This window comes from Chlorocebus sabaeus, chromosome 4 (assembly GCF_047675955.1).
Source record: "Chlorocebus sabaeus isolate Y175 chromosome 4, mChlSab1.0.hap1, whole genome shotgun sequence".
Taxonomy (NCBI): Eukaryota; Metazoa; Chordata; class Mammalia; order Primates; family Cercopithecidae; genus Chlorocebus; species Chlorocebus sabaeus.
In genome coordinates, this window is record NC_132907.1 from 22756228 (window position 1) to 22777721 (window position 21494).

Below are 21494 nucleotides of genomic sequence, written 5' to 3' on the forward strand. Positions count from 1 at the left end.
CATTCACCATACATCTCTAATCTTTCTGCAGAACTCCACCAACTGCTGCTCTGCTCTAACTTTGATTCTTTTTTCATTAACATTGTGCAATTTGTCTTTTTGTCATCTCAATTTACTGGTTTGTCCCTTTCTCTAATCTGTTAAACGTAAGCTATATTTAACCTTACCTTTCAGTGCCCAGGCTTCTCTTTACAGCTTCTCTGTAGAGGGGCTCATTGGGTGCTTTTCCCAGATAATGTAATGTTATTTGGAATGACACCTATGGGCCTTCTATAGGTGTCACTTAATTCTCCACTCCCGTTGACAAGAGATCTCTGATTTCTTGCTGATCAGTTTTAACATTGTGGTCATGTATTCTTATTTCCTTATGAGAACCAAGAGCCATCCTCACTTTTCATGTGATAACCAGTGTGCAGTTCTAACAATGGAGAGTACTTACTGGTTTTCCCAAACCCCTGACTCCTACTTTATTGCGGACCCTTTAGTATTTCCTAATAACGTCTCAGGTTATTTTTAAAGTGCATCATTTGTTACTGAGGTTCTCTTCCATACCTTTTCTTTTTTTTCTGTTCCAGCTATAATTGTCCTAAATTTCTCACTAGGCAAAAAAGGTGACAGTATCAGAAATGGTGTTTTACCTTCCCCTCAAAATGAGTAATTAATCTAATTATACTCAGTATGGGCTGGCCTAATGCTTCTGAAGTAGTTTCAGTTTGAACATTTTTTGAGTCAATTTTTTCATATACATAACAGCCTTTTCCAACAAAAGATAAAGCTTTCATATAACTTCCATGTCTTAGACTTGCCTTACAGTCCTGTAGGAATTAGTAATAGATTTATAAAATTAGAAATGATATCTGAGACTTCAAGAGTTGATATGGGCCTTTCCTTGCCTACCACCTCAGTAATATTTAACTGCTGTCAACCCCTATACATTTGAAATTCTCCCCTCAGGAAGTTAGCTTAATTTGCTGATGGGCTTAAGAGACCTGGCTGCAGTGCATGCTGGGACTCAGGCAAGCTGAGTCTGAGCTGAGCTCTGGAGTCCCGCAAGTCTGGAGTCCTGTGTTGGACTAATATATACTCAAGGGTAAAAATTAAGTCTAGTCCTTGGTAGCTGGCCAGTCTGTTGCACAGGGTTAAGCTGGGGATGCAGACTGCAAAGCTCCAGTTAGGCTCATGATGTGCTTCCTATTTATGCCGTGTGGTATGGAAACTGCTGCTAGGGTTTCTTACCGGAACATTTGTCTCAAGTGTACTTTTTAGGTGACTTTTAGCAGAAGATACATTCATGAAAATAGGTATAAATGACATTAATTTGGGGCCCAAATTTGAAAACACATTTCTCCACTCATGTTTCAATATCTTTGAGTATTCCATGTCTCTGAGGTTCATCTTTAACTAAAATCATTAGTAACTGGCTTTTACTATGATCTTATGGTACACGGGATCCCATTACAACGTACTGAATCTCAAAGTAACCAAGCATTTATCCTGAGAGAAAGGTGGAAGAATTTTCATATATTCTCTTGGGGTTTCTTGTGTCTAAATTTCCGGTGTCCAAGACTTCTTATAATTTCCTTTCCATTGTGCAGCTGAGTTATAGCGGGGCCTTGAAAGATGTCTTTTGTTGGAAAGTCCTATGGATACACAAAAAGCCTCATTAAAGTCAGGCTGTAGAAATCTGAATTACTGAAGAGAGTGAGTCACCTAGAGCAGCATGATGCTGTGATATCTCCATCATGCTGGGGACACCATTACAGTGGCATTGCATCTCCTTATCTCACTCCTCAGCGGTTAGGAACCTCTTGTCTTCCATAGATCCTTCTGCAACTCTGGGCAACTGTGGTAATTACTGAGATAGTCTGGGAGAGCTGGCAATGAAAATGCCATCCTTGAAATGTGCCCTGATGACACATCACGAATTGGTAGTGATAAAGTAGCATATTTGCATTTCAAAATGGAACATTGTGTTTGTAACTTTTAGCAGAATATACATTTTTTAATGTTAATTTTTTTTCATGTGGAAAACAACAAAGGAATGACCTTTTTCCTCCATTTTGGGGACAAAGTACCCATCAAAAATATTCTACTAAATTGATTCAACTCATTTGAAGGCAAATAAAGGAGCATCCCATAGTTATTTGATTACTATCTATGATATGCTCTTATGAAATAGTTTCAGAAACAAAAAAAAGTTAATGAGTACTATTAAGTCAATAAATATGATAAATAAGTGCAAACATTTCTTACTAGACATGAGAAACTAATAATGTGGATAATATGCTAGCAAGAGTTGCAGAGTGAATATTCCATTTTTCCATCACTGTAGATATTGAAAAAGAACTGAATCATTAAGTGTCTTCTCTTGGGAATTATATCTGGTCTGGAGTACATAGTCAATAAATATTTGTTGAATAAACCTAGAATGGGAAGCAAATAAATGTCCTCCTCAATTATGACAACAAATCACAACTTCTGATCTTAAATACTAACTTCCATGCCAATCTCTTTGCCATGCCCCTAAGACTGTCATTGAGAAGGAATACCAAGGACTGCCCCATCGCTGAGCTCAGCACAATGGAGAGGAAGGGGCTATTCTAGGGAATTTTTTGAGGCGAAATAGTGGCAAGATTTGAACCCAAGAAAGGTCAAAGATAAGCACAAGTAGAGTAGATAATTTTGTCCTCGCATAGTTGTGGTGACACTGAGTTTTGTCTGCATCAGTTTAAGTTAGAAAGGAATTTGTAACCAAACACGGATTCTAGTTCATGCCAGGAAGGTGAATCCTGGCAAACTCTGGACATCAAATTTTGTTTTTAGCACTGAGTTCTACTAAAACCAATGCCATGTTAAATCCTAACCCTGTGGTTGTAGGATTCTTATATTGTGAACTGATTCTAGGATGTAATAAGTGGCTGTCTTATGAGTTATAAAACTGGACATATTGCGTAGGCTTGGCCATTTTATTCAAATCAAGGTTATAAAGCAAGTATAAATAAACCCTGTTATAAGATGACATCTTTCTGCTTACAACTATGTTTTTAGTTATTTACTCGATGATGATGGGTTTTCCTAATCCAGGTACACTTCTTATGCTCTTTCCTTGTGATAAACAATTTACTTGTGCAAGGTAGTTGGCTTCATATTAGGGTATTTTCTGTGGTCATTAATATGTGACTGGGCCATGCCATACTTGATCTCATTATCTTGCCCTCCTCAGGACAAAGTTTTAACCAAAAACTTGGGCCAACTGAACTAATTGCTGTTTCATGTCTACCAAAGATTCCAGGCAATAATTAAATAGCTCAGTGAAATATGTAGCTTCTCATACTCAGCGGCTGAGGATACAACTTAAAGAATTAATTGTCATAGTCAATTCCTTAATTTATTTTTATTTTCAAGGGCCAGTCCTTTCAGCAGCTGTGTCAATAACTAAAATACTTACCAGAGATGTGGCTCCCGGAGATTCTTCTGTCCCTCTGATGAAGGGTCTATGAACAAGCTGGTAGATCTGGGATGGAGCAGAGGTATAAAGCAAAGAATTTGCATTTGAGAATTATTTAAACTTTGAATAATCTGGAGATTCTTCATTTGAAGAACATAGAGCAAGGAATGCTCTATATTTTTCTTAAGGATGCAGTTTTCAGAGGGCATTGTATTCTACTTCTGTTCTTCCATATGCATCACACACTCAAAGCCTAGAGGGACCAGGCAGGTGATGTTAACCAGTTGAAGCTGAGGAGGGGCTGTGGCAAACTATAGAACCAGAAAGCTCATGTTCATCTGAAGAGGCATCCTGACCTCAGATCCAGGCAGCAGTCTGGTTTACTATAACCAGATTGTTCACTGATCAAAAAGCTAGGAATCTTTTTAATCAAATCACCCGAGTTTTAAATGCTAGTAAATAATTCAAGAACATTTTAAATGCTCTATGGGCCAAATAAAACATGAGTATAGAATAGATTCAGCCCATGGGCCACCAGCTTGCAACCTCCGACTTAACATGTCCTTGTAATTTCTGCTGACACCCACGTTTCACTCTTTTTCAGACTTGCTGTAAGTTGCTATTTAGTGTGAAGAAAATGAAACGTATTGTTACCATGGTAGCCTAAGCATTTTCAATAATGAGTAGAGATGATTTATATTTAAACAATGTGGATGTGGAATGATATAGAACTCATAAGTTAAAAATATACCAAATTACTATTTTTCTTCGGAAAAGCAAGCTACTCTGCTTTAATTCTATCCTATATAGAATCAGTCTTAGAAACATTTTTGATTCAATAAAATCAGAAACTGTATAGCATTTTCCCTTTAATTTTAAGCCCTGTGTATATCTAAAGGAAATACAATATATCAATTTCTGGTTCATTTACATTAAATCATTAAAATGTTTTATATAACCCTTTTGATGTCTAAGATGCTTTTGGAAGTCTTTCAAAAAAATGTTCTAATCCTTTTCCCCTGTAGTCATATTTTGACCAAAATAAAAGTTCAAACACCAGAGGATTCTACTTCTAGGCTATAACTCAGAACTTGCAGAGTCTGTGAATTCTGCACTATAACCCCAAACTTGCAGATTCTGTGAATTCTACACAGATAAAAAATAATAATCTTTCTCTAATTATCACTGTCTTCATTTATTCCATCCCAGAGAAATGATGAAATAAATTCATCAAGTAAAGAATTCCACTTATTCATCATAAGACATAGAATCTATCCATTTGAAGTATGGCTCTGAGTTGAGGTCAAAGTCTTAGATTCTTAAAATAGAATGAACTTGGTCATACAGCTCAGCTACTGCTAGCTGTTCCTCTGAACGCACATATAACTAGGCCTGAAAAGATGTGCCATATGGGAAAGAAATACATATTTATGAGATGATTCTTTATGCAGAGAGGACATGCATTGCTGTATGCTCATATTCAAGCAGACAAAATAGATCTTCTGTGAGAGATGGAGCTATCCCCACATTACCAAGAGCTGTCACTTAAAATACAATTTTGATTAATGTCATTTGCAAATTGAATACTGACTTTGGTTCTTTTCCTTCCAACAGGAAATGCAGATCTGTAGGGATACAGACAAAGAACATATGTAAACCCTTGGGAACGGACAATGATGAAATGACCCCAAACATGATTATTCCTTGCTACTTCCTGAAATCTGTTCCTCAAATCCCCAAACTAACAGTTCCCTGAATTTATGGTTCACAAAAGTGTTCAAGGGTTTTCAGACCCTTCGCCTGGCTCCACAGAAAGTGCGGAAGGGAGGGATTTTAAAGATGTGCACAAAGTGGGTCAGCCAAGGTTCACTTCTTGAGATCTTCCAGATATTTATTAGGAGTTCATGGGAGGGGATGTTCATTTCTGTAGACACAGGATGGATTTTTCAAAATGTAAAGTGCAGGTACTTTTAAGTCTATGGCTAGACTGAGAGAAGCATGTCTGCTGACGATGGGATTGTTCAGATGTAGCCTGTCTAGTTTACCCAGAGGCCACCAAGCAAAGCTGGAGGAGCAGTGGGAGGCATGCCAGGAAGTTGACATTGAAGGGACTTTCCCGGGCTCCAGAGGCAACAATCAGGTGAGTCCATCCTCTCCATAAGGAGGGTGATGCTAACCAACTAGAAGCTTGGGGAGTGTGGGCTAGCGTGGGCCAGCCCAGCATCAAGGGGAGAAGGCCATTCTAGGGGAGCATGTGAAATATGTGCACCTTGATGCCATCATGCTTGCTTCCTAGGCTTTTAATGGGGCCAAGTCTACTTATAAACACTCAGTTGGATAATTAGCAAATGTTTATTTGCTATTGTGTGTGTAAAGCACTATGCTAGACACTAGGGCCATCCAGTGCAACCTGGCTAGGGTTGTTTTGTTTTGCCCTTCCACCACCTATCCTGATACGTTATGTCTGTCTACATATAGCAAGAAAAAACAAATGTGTGCTCTTTTCTTTCCAGGATCTCTTCTTTGTGGTCCTTTTCCTAAATCAGTCAGAGGTATATGCATTCTTTGGAGAAAAATTTAAATTGTTATAAAAAGAGACAAAAATTTGTTTCTCTTTAAATTTCCCAAATCAGCTGTTTTGCCCTCTTATTAAATTGAGGTATGACATGCCTACAGTGAGTGCACTAATCTCAAGCATATGATTCAGTGGATTTTTGCAAATGTATATACCCATACAACCACCACCCAGATCAAGATATAAACATTCCCACAAACTCCAGAAGGCTCACTTGGCCCCTTCCCAGTCAACACCCAGCCACTCTGGAGAGTAACTTCTATCCTAACATCTATCACTGTAGAAAAATTCGTCTGTTCCTGAACTTCATATAAATACAATCTTACAGGATGTACTTTTTTTTATTGGTTTCTTTCATTTGACATAACATCTTTTAGATTTATCTATTTGGAGCAGTAGTTCATGTTTTTAGTGATGTGTAGTATTTCATTGTATAAATATGTCACTATTTATCATGGTACTGTTGATGGATATTTAAGTTATTTCCAGTTCTGACTCTTATGAATAAAGCTTCTGTGGGCATTTTTGTGAATGTTTTTGTTTTGAGGTAAATGTTTTTTCTTTTTTGGTGTAAGTCTAGGAAAACAATGTATGTTTAGTTCAAGTAGATGTTCCAAGCAGTTTTCCAAAGTGATTGTACCATTTTCTACTCCCACCAGTGATATGTGAGCCTTCAGTTACTCCCAACCTTTCCAAAAATTGGTTTTGTCTATCTTTTAAAAATTATAGTGTCCTGGTAAGTGTGTAATAGTATTTCATTGTAGTTTTAATTTATATTATCCTGATGACTAATGTTGAACAATTTCCATATGGTTACTTAACCATATATATATATATAATATATATATAAAACAATATATATTATAACTATTATGTATATTATATAATTATATATATTATAAATATATGGTTAAGTAACCATATGGAAATTGTATATATGGAAATATATATTATATATGGTATATATATATACCTCTAAGTAAGTATATATACCTTACTTATAGATGGTATATATATACACCTCTAAGTAAGCTTCTAAGGCTAAGGGCCTCTCTTTACCTTCTTTGTAATTTGTAAATCATTATATATATATATATGTGTGCACGTGTGTGTGTAAATATATACACACACATATGTATATAACTATATACATATATATATGTAATGCAGTACCTGTTCAAGAATATATTCATTTCTTTTTCCTATTGATTCATAGGAGTTCTTTATCATGAATGTCCGTCTTTCAATAAGCATATATACTGTAAAAAAATACTTTTCCAGTCTGCAGCTTGCCTTTTTACTTGTGCCTTTTGATGAACATAAGTTCTTAATTTTAGTGAAATCCAATTTATTATTAGCATTGTATTTTATGGCTGGTTCTCTTTGTGTCCCAATTTTTAAAAATTGTTGCTTGTCTCATGGTTATACAGATACTCTTCCATGTTTTCTTTTAGAATGCTTAACTTATTTCACATTCAAGGCTATTGTCCATCCTGAATTAATATTTAAGTATAATGTGAGGTTGGGGTTAAGGTTAATTTTTTATATGGATATCTAATTATTTCTACATGACATAAAAAAGATCCTTTTCTTATTGTGCCTCTCATACGTCAAGTGACTATACACACACACACACACACACACACATATATATATATATGGATCCGACTCTGAAAATATCTCAAGAGAAATATTTGATGTGCAGTTTTGGTCTTACAAAGTAAGCTCTTGCAGCCTTTACCAGAAACAGTTGTTTTTGGAAACCAACTTTTTTTATTTGTTAGAATCAGGTTTTCTCAAGAGGAAAAGCCTTTGAGAACTGAAAGGAAACTGAATGGTGTGTTAGGTTGGAATTAGACGGTAAAGGGAGGTTCTTAGCCCTAGAGGCTTACTGGACTGTGGGTGGGAAGAGGGAGGAGAGTTGGATATGGGGCACATGCAGCCAAAGACTGGGAGATTGTTCTGAGGGAAGCACTATGTAGGGAGAAGAGTTGGCACGGAGAGGGAGAATCACAAGAACTGCATGGGAATCAGGTGCTTGTTTGTGAATGTGAAATATCTGCGCTGTTCCAGGGAAGACGGTCCACCACCAATGCTGAAGAGCCACATGAGCCATGAACAATGTGAGGGCTTTTCCCTGACTACTACTTGCAAATCGCCTACATACTTATCGCGAAACACAAATGACAACCCAAGCCCCCAAGATCTTCTGAAACTTGAACATTCTCCTTTATATGGGCCCAATATATGGAGAGTATTGTAAAAGTCATACCTTCTGGCAGTTTTGTGGCCATTAAGACAGTGGCAAGGGGAAATTTTTCAGACTTTTACTGTGATGGGACTAGATATTGGTGACACCTATCTCCGTTAAACTATGTTCAGCCTCCTGCACTTGAGGAAGAGAATCACCTCCATCACTAGGCATTTTACAAATCAACGGGAGAAGTACTACATAGCGTTTATCAATATTCAGTAACGTCCTTGCCCTTCTAAGCCTATTCCCTTGTTTCACATAACTGGATGCTGAGAAACTACATTTCCCAGACATCTTTGCCAGCAGAGTTCTGGTTCACATTCATCCAACAAAAGGCACTGATGTGAGATTTAGATGGCAGAAGAGAACAAGCCATCATGACTCCCCATCAGGCAGCAATAGGTGGACTTATGGTAGATGTGAGGTTTGTCATGGCTTCCAGGTGAGTTCTATGATCTATCTGTTTTCGAACTGCCAGAGGCACTTAATAATTTCCTGAAAGGCTGCAGAGGCTCTTTGTGACTTTTACTTCCCCGAGTCCTAATTGCACATAATTACATGCTTCCTAATGGGCACATAATTCCCTGAATTAAATTCTTTCCTGCTAAAATATCTAGAATGACTTTCTGATTTTCTGACCAAACCCTGACTGATTTAGGAGGTCACTCTCTTTAAAAAGTTTCTTTAGTGAGCTGATCCAATCCATTATTCAACTTACCAATTAAATGTTATACACATGAAGAGTACAACTATTGGGTGGATGGTTGTAAATCAGTTTGTCCACCTTTAGTCTTGCCATTGGCAGCTATTCCTTCATCACACCTGATTTTGTCCACACAACAAATATTGATTGAATGGATCAATAAAAATTTGAGGGGGCTTAGTATGGTAGAGCATAGAATTTGGAGTCAGAAGCTTTTAATATAAGTTTTAACTCTACTACTTATAAACTCTGATCTCAGATGAGTTATTAAGGTTTATATGTCAGATAAAATAAAAGCCTCTGTTTTGTCTGTCACAGGATTTAGTGAGATAGTGAATGTACTGTCTTACAATTACAACATGTTACAATTTAGCTAATAGAAATGTCATCTATTTTTATTGTTAATGAACACTCTTAGAAAGGCTAGCATTTCAATTGTGGTATGGATCACTACTGTGAAGTGAATACCTTCTCTGTAATAAAAACTAATAGCTAGCACTTGTTAAAGGCTAAGCACTATTCTAAATTCCTTAAATATATGAAATCATTTAATTCCCACAATAACTCACTAAGAACTATTTATCCCTTTTTAATAGATGAGGAAACTGAGGCACAGAGAAGTTAAGTAATTTGGTCAACACCAAATAGCTCATAAAAATGTGGGGACAGGATTTGAACCCAGACAGCCTGGCTTAGAGAGTCTGTGCTCTCAGCCACTAAGGGAAATTTGGAAATTGGAAGAATGTAAAAGGAAAAGTTGAGATAGTTCAACTCCCCTCTAATAATGTTTAATTCAACAAGAAGACAAAGAGCCAGTCAATATCAGCTGTCAGTCCGCATTCTTGCTCTTGACATTGGCATGGAAAGTGACCATGGAGAACCGGCTATGAGCAGCAGCAGCTGTGGAGTAAATGGGTGGGGAAAGTAGAGCATGGTGTGGAAAGGGCCAGAAAGCACAGAATGTGCTCAGACCCAGCCAGTAACAGTACAAAGCCTAAGCCAGGTTGTGATCAAAACTCTAAGGCAGACATTGCAGCAGCTATGCTTGGTGACATCACTGTATTCTTAGTGCCCATCTTCATGTGGCCATGCTGAGTGGAGACCCTGTACCACATCCAGGAGAGGTACCATACCCAGCAACCTGTTCCCTGGGATGCTGGGAATGTGGGAGCAGTAGCTTTAGGTCACTGGCCTCATCTCAAATTGGCATCTGGTGCTGGAGTCCTTGCCTACTCACCATCTCAGCCAACAGAGATAGTAGCTGCCTTCCTTCAAGCTTTTTCCCACATCCATCATAATCTTCTGCTTATAATTCTGCTTTGTTCCTTCCCCCAGAAGAGCAATAAGAGATGGAGAAACACTTTCACCTCAGTACTAGGGAATAAACAACTCTTATGAAAGCCTCCCAGTCCTTTGAAAAAATATTTACTAAGTTTCTTACAGTAACTAAAATTACAAAATAGAATGATTGGGTTGAAAATGGACAAGTCTGGAGACAGACTTGGTTTGGGGGAAGGAAATGAGTGAATATGGTATCAGTCATTGTGCTTTAGGTGAAGGCAGAAGGACTGTCGGGTGTGTGGCCTAGAGTTTGTATATCCAAGGTTTAGCAGAGATCAAGGCTGAAGAGACCGATTTGAGCATCACTTTTTGTAAGAGTGTTAGTTGAAACTATAGGAGAAGATAAATCTTAAGGACAAGATAGTAGCTGGCAAACCCAAAGTATCAAAGACGAAGTCTAGGCAACTCTTTTCCTAGCTCTCTAAACATTCCAGTAGAAGCTCTCCTTGGAGCTGATGGGACAAGGTGGTACTCAAAGACGTCAACTTACAATGTTCTAGTCTACTATTATTTTTCATAGCTCTCTTGGGATGCTGTTTAAATCAAGATTTGGGAAATTGGAGTAAATGTGGAATAAATAGCTTTTTAAAAGATCCACACCAACATATTGTTGTATTTTATGTACTGTATTATTCATTCCCTGGCCTTTTAAATTATTTGTTCAGAACAGTAACCTCACATGTATGTCATTTTTCACCAATTTACAACTTAAAAATTTATCTCTATATATAATGGAAAATATATACCTTAATTTTTCAAAATGTTACCCCAATACACTAGGATTTTCTCTATTTGTGCTCCTAGAGTAGAAGTCTTATAAGTACTGTAGAATGAACTTCTGAATGACATTCGTACAGCCAACAAACATATGGTAAAAAAGCTCAACATCACTGATAATTGGAGAAATGCAAATCAAAACCAAAAGGAGATACCATCTCATGCCAGTCAGAATGGTGATTAATAAAATGTCAAGAAACATATGCTGGTGAGGTAGCAGAGAAAAAGGAATGCTTTTCCACTGTTTGCAGTTCAACCATTAGTTCAACCACTGTGGAAGACAGTGTGATGATTCCTCAAAGGTCTAGAAGCAGAAGCACCATTTGACCCAGCAATCCCATTACTAGGTATACACCCAACAGATTATAAATCATTCTATTATAAAGATACATGCACACATATGTTCATAGTAGCACTAGTCATGATAGCAAAGACATGGAATCAACCCAAATGCCCATCAATGATAGACTGGACAAAGAAAGCATGGTACGTATACACCATGGAATACTATGCAGCCATAGAAAGGAATGAGATCATGTCCTTTGCAGGGACATGGATGGAATTGGAAGGCATTATCCCCAACAAATAGGAACAGAAAACCAAATTCCACATGTTCTCACTTATAAGTGGGAGCTGAACAATGAGAACACATGGACACATAGGTGGAACAACACACAATGGGGCAAAGGGAGGGAGAGCATCAGGAAAAATAGCTAATGGATGTTGGGCTTAATACCTAAGTGATGGGTTGATTTGTGGGGCAAATCACTGTGGGACTCGTTTACCTCTAACAAACCCACACATCCTGCACATGTACCCTGGAACATAAAAGTTGATGAGGGGAAAAAATGAGTGAACTTCTGAAGTTTGTTACCTCACTGATGTAGATTAAGGAAAATGCTTACACGAATTCATTTTTAGTGTCTTGACTGGGCTAAAATCTTAGTTTACTAAATATGTATTTGATCTTGAGAAGTGCTGAATATCAATACCTCACCCTTTTCTGCCCCCATCCCACCTCACTCCTACTCCCAAATCTACTGGTAGCGATGGATCAACTTGGAGGCAAGTTCCTGCCTGAACCATGTCCTCAATGAGATTCAAATGTGTGCAAACATATTTAGAAAGGTGAGGTGGTGGGGGGTGCATGGGTAGAGGGGAGAAAGAGTAGATTCCTCAAGGGAAAATTCAACATATGGAATTAAAAGGATAAATATGGCTTGACCAGCCAGACTCAGCCACAGAGTCAGCCTGCTGTTTGGAGTGGAGTTGGGATTTCTGGAACACACAGCATGGTATCTGGGTATGGAATCCTCACATCCCTGCTGCCTTGGTGGCATTTCTCCATTCCTTGAAGAATAGGGGCTGGGAGTGTGAACTGACAGGTGTTACAATCAACCTGGCAATAATCTGAGGCCCAAGGAGCCATGCTGTGGGACACACCCATCTGAAGGTGACATAGAAGCAGTGAATATTTTCCTTTCTAATTTACACGAGACTGTGAGGTTGTCAGGGTCCTGTGGTGACTGATGGTGCTGGTGGCCAGAGTGAATTAGCTGAACCTGGGCCAGGCAGAGGCCCTTTGGAAGGGGTCCAGGTCAAAGGGAAGAATGTGGTTTAGGGAGACAGAATCTGCAGGAGACTGCAACTACTGCAAACAGAGGCCAAGGCAGTTGGTGGAGGTCAGGGCTGTGGTGGGAGAGGTAGCAGAGGCCCTTTGGGGCCGAACTTGGCTAGCAGAGGCAGTGACAGGCAGCACTCCTAAGGTGACTCACAGATGGATGAAAATGACTCTTTGGGAAGTTCCATATGTATATGGGGGACCTTGCAAGGTGCTGTAAGAACAGTTGGGGGCTTGGTGTTTCCAAAATATGTGCAGTAGTGGTCATGCCGTTTCATTCAAATCTATAGATGCAGACTGGGATGTTGAGGATGTTTGCGGTATAAATGTGTGAATCATAGAACAGTTGGAAAGCAGTCATTTACTTATTTTAACAATACATACATTTTAGAAATCTTTATATGTTAGCAATTACACACACATATTCCAACAGTGCAGAGCCTGCAATTAAATGCAAAAGCATTTGCAATTAATCATAAATTACTTACATATTAATGGATGGTTTTAAGATAATTGAGCAGTTTGTCCTCAAGCATTTTAACATTTAAACCCACTCCTTACCTCCCTCTAATCTTATTTGCACTGTTAATTTGCTTAGCAAATATTCTCTGCTAATGTCATTTTTGTGTGTGCTCCTGCATTATGCAACTATAAGGACTTAAGCTCTGCTCCAGGGTAAATGCCAGACAACTGGAAACCAAAGGAAGGTGTGTGTGTGGGTGTGTGTGTGTTGGGGGGGTGCATGTGGCTCACCGTTTTCTTAGAAGAGACAGGATGGCCATTGTATTCGTTAGGATTCTCCAGAAAAACAGAATCAATAGGAGACGTTATACACACACACACATACACACACACACACACACACACACACACACACAGAGAGAGAGAGAGAGAGAGCTATTATGAGGAATCAGCTCACATGATTGTGAAGGCTAAGAAGTCCCACTGTCTGCTGTTTGCTAGCTGGAGATGTGGGAAAGTTGGTAGTACAACTCAGATTCAGTCTGAAGGCCAAGAAACCAAGAGAGCAGATGGTATAGATCCCAGTCTGAGGGCAGGAAAAGATGAGATGTCCCAGCTCAAGCAGGCGGGCTGGGAGAAGAAAGGTGCAAATTTCTCCCTTCTCTGACTTTTGTTCTCCTCGGGTGCTCAGTGGAATGGATGGTGCTCACACACACTAAGGGAGAGCAATCTACTGAGTCCACTGATTCAAATGCTAAACTCATATGGAAACAGCCTCACAGACATACCCAGAAATAAGGTTTAATCTGGGCACCTATGATTCAGTCAAGGTGATACATACAATTAACCATTACATCCATCTAACATGGGCTGGCAAGGCATTGGTTAAATGAGGGCACAGCCCATGTTGGGGAGGAATGGAATCCTCCTGACTAGCCAAGGGCTTTAATCTTTAGTTCTCAACTCTGGCAGCACATCAAAATCACTATGGAGTGATTCGTGAATATGTCTGGGCCTGTGCCAGGAGCCGTGTGACAATCCTGCCTGGTCAGCCACAAAGTTCAATGCTTCCTTCCTGGGTAACCTGCCACCAGGAGCACATGGCACAGTAAGGCTTGGAAGAAGGTGAAGCAAGGAAATCACCAGGCATTCTTCACTGTTTACCTCTCACTCAATGTTATGACAATTTTGGCGTGCTGGCTACTTCGTATTTCTGTTTATGAAAAAAGGAAGTCTGATTCTGCCAAACAGGAAGAGTCATAATTGTGTTATTGGTGGAGGGTCTTGACTGCAACGTGTCCGGGTTCTTGGCGTTCTGAACAAAGAACTGGAGGAAAGAAACAAAGCAACCAAAGAATGAAGCAACAAGAGCACAGACTTGTGGAAACGAAAGTATACCCCACAGAGTGGGAGTACGCGCACCAGCAGCTCCAGAGCACTGGTTACAGAATGTTCTGGGGTTTACATACCCTTTCGAGGTTTCCCAGTAGTTAGTTGGTTTACAGCCTATGTAAATGAAGGAGTGGCACACAACCAGTCTAATGGGTTGTGGAAGGTGACCAGTCAGAGACTGAAGTGAAGTGACGAAGTAATACCCTATGCAGATGTCTGGTTGCAGGAGGGGGGACCAAGCAGAGGTACTGGCCATTTCTCATCTGCAATGCAGAAAGCAGTGGGGCTTGCAAAGGGGAACAGCCTCTGTTCTTTTGTTACTTAAGCATGGAAAGTTGGAGTTTTCCTTTTGATTCATTTCTAGGAAGTCGACACAAATTGGCCTTAGGTTTCCTGCCTCCAGACCCTATTCTCCAGCCTCAATTGCACCTCATCAATGTCATTTTCATTTTTGATGATGAAAGCTGGTTACCTTGTGGAGAGAGAAGTCATAGGGAGGTCATGTCCATGGAGCATGGCCTTAAATGGACCTATTTCTTGAAGTCTCCAGATCTGTTTGGAACTTCGAAATTATTCAAGAAAAGGTGTGTCATCAGCAGAAGACTGAGCAATTTTACCTCATGGTATCTTGAGTAGAAATGTAACCTAGAAAAGTTTGTTGAAAATCCTCCTGGCTGATGGTCATTTCTTGGAATCCTGAGTCTTACACTTGCTACCTAATAAAAAGAAGGCAGATTCTTCTCAGCAATGTTTGTTGTTGTTGTTGTTGTTGTTGTTGTTTTTTGACACAGAATTGGGAGTAACTGGGGAGAAATATAAAAGGTCTGAGAGTAGGTAAGGCTGGTGGAGAAATTGAGTGGTATTTCAATCAAGAAAAGGGAGGGAACAGCTACATATGAGAAAATGAAGAAAACAAAATGTTTACATTTCCTCTGTATTGAAATATTATGTTCTATTATCCCTTTTGTGGTATTCAAGAAGTTCAAGTACAGATCTTGAATACCTTTGGCTGGACTTGCTTTATTGGCTACAGCTCTGCATTAAGACTGGTCTAGTAGGGTCAAAGATTTATGAAAAGCTCTTCAGACTGTCTCTCAACCAAACCAATCCATGCACTCCATAGATTTGTTTTTCTGGTCAATTATTTAGCCCTCAAGGGAATTTTTATACTCATAAAGTGCAAAAAGTCATTTCAGATCCCTCTTCTCATGAAAGGGAGGGAAGTAGAAGGGGAGGGAGAAAGAAGATAGAGAGGGAAATATGGAGGCAGAGAGAAAAACAAAACGATGAGGTTTTGACTTCCCTTAAGCCACTAGGCTGGAGTGCAGTGGCATGATCTTGGCTAACTGCAGCCTTGACCTCCCAGGCTCAAGCAATCCTCTCACCTCAGCTTCCCAAGTAGCTGGGACCACACGTGCATGCCACCACACCTGGCGCATATTTTTATTTTTATTTTTTGTAGAGACAGGGTTTTGCCATGTTGTCTGGGCTAGTCTTGAACTCCTGAGCCTAAGTGATCACCCACCTCAGCCTCCTAAAGTGCTGGGATTATAGCCATGAGCGACCATGCCCGGCCACAACCAGTTTTAAGAGTTCTGGACAAGAATTAAGCTGGAATTCCCTAAAGCATCTGTTGTATGTAATGAATTAGCTGTCTCTTATACATTTAGATTACTATTACTCATCCTTCAGAAAATTGAGAAAATAGTCAAAAAAATGTTTCTGTGTTCTATGGTTCAGATGATAAATATTATCTTGAAAAAGCCTAGTTTAGATCAGAGTTTCTTGACAGTGACACTATTGACAATTTGGGCCAGATAATTATTTGTTGTGGAGGTTGCTCTGTGCATTGTAGGATGTTTAGCAGCATCCCTGGAGTCTACCCACTAGATGCCAGTATCTCCCTCTCCTCCCTCTCCTCCCTCTCCTCCCTCTCCTCCCTCTCCTCCCTCTCCTCCCTCTCCTCCCTCTCCTCCCTCTCCTCCCTCTCCTCCCTCTCCTCCCTCTCCTCCCTCTCCTCCCTCTCCTCCCTCTCCTCCCTCTCCTCCCTCTCCTCCCTCTCCTCCCTCTCCTCCCCATAATCATAACCAAAAATTTCTCTAGATTTTGCCAAATGTCCCCTGGGTGGCAAAATTCCCCTTAGTTGAGAACCAGTAGTCTAAATCCTTGCTATTTAGTGTCTATCAGCTTGAGCATCTCCTGCAAGCTTGTTGAAATTCTGGAATCTCACGGCCCACCTAGACCTTCTATATCATAGTTGGCATTTAAACAAACTCCCCATATGATGTGCATACACACCAAAGCCTGAGAGGCGCTCCCAATTTCACAAAGGCCTGCTTGATTGAGCCCTGTTGAGAATCTATCATGAGCATATTAAAACACAGAAGTATAACAAATTTGCTTTAAAGATCTTAATTGGCTTCTATTTGCAATTCTAGAATCAGGCCACATTCTATAAAATGATTATTCCCATGAGCTGAGCAGAGGAGGAAGGCTTTATAGACAGAAAAAGGCAGAGGAAAGCAGAAACAGAGAAAGGAAAATCAGACTGGTTATTTCAAAGTTACTTTCCTTGTATGGTTTAAACAGAGGGGACTTCCTTAGCTTGCTGGCTGAGGTGAACTGGGCCCCTTAAGATTGGTTGCTATGACTCTCCTGGCCTTTTCTTTTTTTCTTTTTTTTTTTTTTTTTTTTTGAAAACTGGCCCGTTTCAGAGTTCAGTTGGATTAGGTGGCACCTAGCATGAGTGACTCCATTTCCATTTGGTCTGATTTGCGGGAGCCTAGTGTAGGAGGCTAGTCCAAACCATGGCCTCTTATAAATTTCATTTAACAAGCAAGATATTTTGGCATGCTCTGGGGATAAACTGATAGACATAATCCCAGGTCTAACTGAGTAAGTCTGCACTTGTTCAGCTAAGCTAAATGTATTATATGATTATTCTCACACATGTCCATATGATCAAATAATATGTAGCCAAAAATTATGCAGATCTACATTTATTTACATGTATTGATGTTCATAACATATCTTGTTAAGTGAAAAAGCAGATTGCAAAATAGTATATATCACACAATATGATCTGTTTTGCAGACACAAATTAATTCAAATTATATGTACATAAGAAATCTATCAGTGTATATAAACATTTTTAGCATATCTTGGAGAAAGATTATTGTTGATTTTTATCTTAAAATGTTTTCAGCATTTTTCTGAATTTTTACAATGAACGCATATTATTTTTATATCTAGAAAAGACAATTTCTTCAATTTTGCAAAAGATGGACTTATCAGCTACATCTGCTCTATCTAATAGTCTGTTCTCATAATAGAGGTCCAAGATTTATAAAATATGTCTACACTATTCCTTTTCTGGCTGAAATCCACCCATTTTTTTCACCCAGAGAACAGGATCAGAACTGAGAGTAGATATGATTCTCTGATAGTCCCTGTGCTGGGGGCCCCTATACTCTCTGTGATGGGGTAGGGGTGGGGGTTCAGAATGCTATAACATTCAATGTTATGGTTAGAGCTGGGGTGGGGCAGAGGTCAGATCGTGATTCACCAATCCCATTTTCTCCTGGGCACAGAGCTGGGCTACATTTCCTAGATGACTTTGTGGTTCAGTTTGGTCTTGTGACTAAAAGAATGTGAACAGAAGTAATACATGACACCCCACTCCTGGTCCTTAATACCTCAGGATGTGATTTGCTGTGCTGTTTCCCGTATGCTGGGTGGATACAGAAAGTTCATGTGGACAGATGGCAGAGTCAAGGGGAAGGACCCTGGGCCCCTGTCTCACATGCTGATGGAGAGCATATTTTGAACTTTATATAAGCAAGAAATAATAAACCTTGATCACATTTGAGCCGTTACACATTTAGGGTTTTTTTTTGTTATGGACCACTTACATTCAGTTTTGAATGAAGTACTGTTGCTGTGCAGAGGAAAGAGAACAGGAAGTAATTAGTACAGAAGCAGTAGCCTCTGAAGGAGGACTAGTTTGAATAAGCCAAATCACATTTAACTAGAGTCTTACAACTAGGCTTATGAGAGCGTTTATTGGCACAGATGATATAAATGGAAAAGGCCAGATACTTGGGCTCTGTCTAATAACCTCTTAATGAAGAGTAAATTAAAATGCGATGTTTCTTTCCTAGAAAGATGGTCTCTAGCAGGAATTTGAGTTCATTGGTCACTCAGCAGAGCTACACTGTCATTATAGCATCAGGCTATGGGCAAAGGGCTATCGAGCAACCATCAGAGGCCTGAGTTTTCTTGCTTTTGCTTGAACGTAATAGCTCATCAATTTGACATTGTATTAGGTTGAAACTTGGCACCAGGCTTGTCAGCCCAGATGTGAAATTTTATTGTCAAACAAACAAAATGTTTTTAAATGTTCCAGGGATCTCAAGTTGTTGGGGTTTAAAGTTTCTTTTATTGAAAAATTAAGCCAATAGATAGGAGCTTCAATATAAAACATAAAATTTTGCAAACAGTTACTACTTTAGAAAAATATACGACTCTGTATCCACTCAAGAGCCTTTGAAATAACAGCCAATAACAAGAAAAAAAATATAGACATTAATAAACTGTTTGGGTGGGCCTGTATATGTTCTTTTCCTTCCTGTCTCTCCACTAAACTGAAATCTTAATGTTGAATAACAAACCTTGACCTACAAATAATTTCTCTATTTTTTTCATGGTTTCCTTTCTTGGCCTTTTAGGAGGCAGGAAAGTAGCACAGTTTGGATGATATCTTGACAACCAACATTTCCCTTTGGATGAGAAAAACAACTGTTATTCTAACAGGAGATGACTTCTGTGCTAATACTTCTGAACAATGCCATGCCCACTTGAAGGTGTGAAATTCAGCATTACAGGGTATTATGTTAGCCAAAAGCCAGGATGAAGCAGAGAATCTAACACTTTGGAGGAAAGAGCTACCTTGCCAGAACCAGAGAACACTCAGGCCATCTAACAGCTTCAATGATTTAACATTGTAAAAATGAAGGACAGGGTGGGTATGGACGATGTCCTAAGGGAAACAAAAAGAATGGTGTTAAAATCTGGCTAACTCTCAGAAGGCACAGCACAAGTGAGTTCTAAATCCCTCCTGGAGCATAAGCAGAGACAATGCTATTGACAAGCATGACTGCTCCAGGAGGGTGACTCAGGCCCCTGGAAGTCCATTGAAGGACCACCGGGGGAGCCAAGACCACCCCTGGAGGACCACTGAGTTGGTGGGTAACTGGGAGCCCAGAGGTAACACTCCTTTTATTGCATGAAAGACACGATGATACTTATAACCCATTCTGGGAGTCTACAGGGCTCAATAAGTTCTTGTGCATAGGCACTGAGAAGTATGGGTAAAAGGCTAAAAGTATATTATTCCTGGCTGGGAATGTTCCCTGTAAAATTCCTTATAATTATAGTGCCACCCTTGTAGATATAGACCACAGTGAGGTTCTGAGCTGTATCATAAACTTCTTACCACCCAATAAACCTCCTCTCTTGGCTTTTTCTCCTTGAAGCATGTTCTTTTACCCCAAAACTTTCTATACCCTGGCCTACTAATTTCAGTGGGAGTCTCAGACAGCTAAAGCAGGATGAAGACCAATAAAACATCAAGTGTAACCACTTTATCTTACAGAGTAGGATGTGAGGTTCAGAGGAATGGCATCGTATAGGCTCTGAGATGCAAATAACACTCCCCAAATCACCTGAATAACTCCTGGGCTCAGCCCTTTTTGAGTGTTTTTCAGAACAGTGGCGCCTCATGGCCTGTGTCTGCCATGCAGTTAAAGTACAATAACATGGACATTTTCCCAATCTCAATCTCTCTCTCACTTACACATGTACAGTGTTAATGAGTTGAATTTCCTCAGTAAGGAGTTTGTGTATTTGTGGGCATGTGTTTAAACTCTTGTTTTCTGTTAATATTGGCCAGGATAATCATTTAGCAAAACCATAGTACTTAGTTATTTTTAGTTTAAAACATCAATGACTCTCACGGCTTTCCAGAGCTCATGGGAAGCCATGCTTCCTGGTCTTCTGCTACCTGAACATGTTTAGAATCTCTGCACTCCCCCAGGCTTCCTGTCCCTGGATTTGGGCATATAGAGAGCATTTTGGCTTGGCATGAAGAAGAGACACTAAGACTCAGGATGCATGAGTGTTGCTTCAGGAGCAGGTTACACATGATTTATTGGGCCATTCTCCTGGGCTCTTCACAGAATCCAGCTCCATCTGGCATCCTCAGGGAGTGAAGCTTTGGGAGAGCTGAGAGGCATTGTCCTTATTTTTCCAAAATGCACTATTAACAGCAGCAACAGTGTAGTTACCCTCAACAGCTTCTTTCACAGTAGATGTTGACAAAGCAAAGCTGCAGTAGAAGACAAAAGCTGTGGATATCTCATGGTGGCTGTTGACTAACTCACAAGTGGGCTTGAGATCTATGTAGGCTGATCTTCAACAACTTCAATAAGTATTTGTGTGTGCACGGTGGAGATGGGGTAACAGGAGTGGGTGGTTGGCTTCATTTAAGGAATGAGATGCTAAAGAGCCTGCAGACGGGCAAAAACACAGGGGCTTTGGGTTATTAATGTTAACCGTAGCTCATTGTTAGTTGCTAGCTGGGCTGGTGAAGCCTGGGATATGCAAATAACATAAAGTTAACACTTTGATCAGAGATTACATTCTCTTGTTGGCACAGAATAGTATTCGAGGGACTGCAAGTGCTATAATTCATCCCTACAAACCCAACTTATTGTAAAGAGTGACATGAGCTCCAAAACACTTTAGTCCAATGAATATATGCAAAAATAATATTTTGGTGTATTGCAAAACACTCCAGGTTTAAATTCTGGCTCTTTTTGCTGTGTGATTTGGGCCAAATTATTAACCTCTCTGATCCTCAAT

At 39.6% G+C, this 21494-nt stretch overlaps 1 long non-coding RNA gene across 1 annotated transcript in view; it reads left to right on the forward strand.

The window, feature by feature from the left end:
* The first annotated feature begins 14817 nt into the window (after positions 1 to 14817).
* The window catches only part of LOC140711565 (uncharacterized), a 68651-nt gene continuing 61974 nt past the window's right edge, over positions 14818 to 21494 (forward strand). Inside the window, exon 1 of the long non-coding RNA XR_012092842.1 lies at positions 14818 to 15322. This is a non-coding gene — a long non-coding RNA (uncharacterized lncRNA). The remainder of the gene's footprint in view (positions 15323 to 21494) is intronic.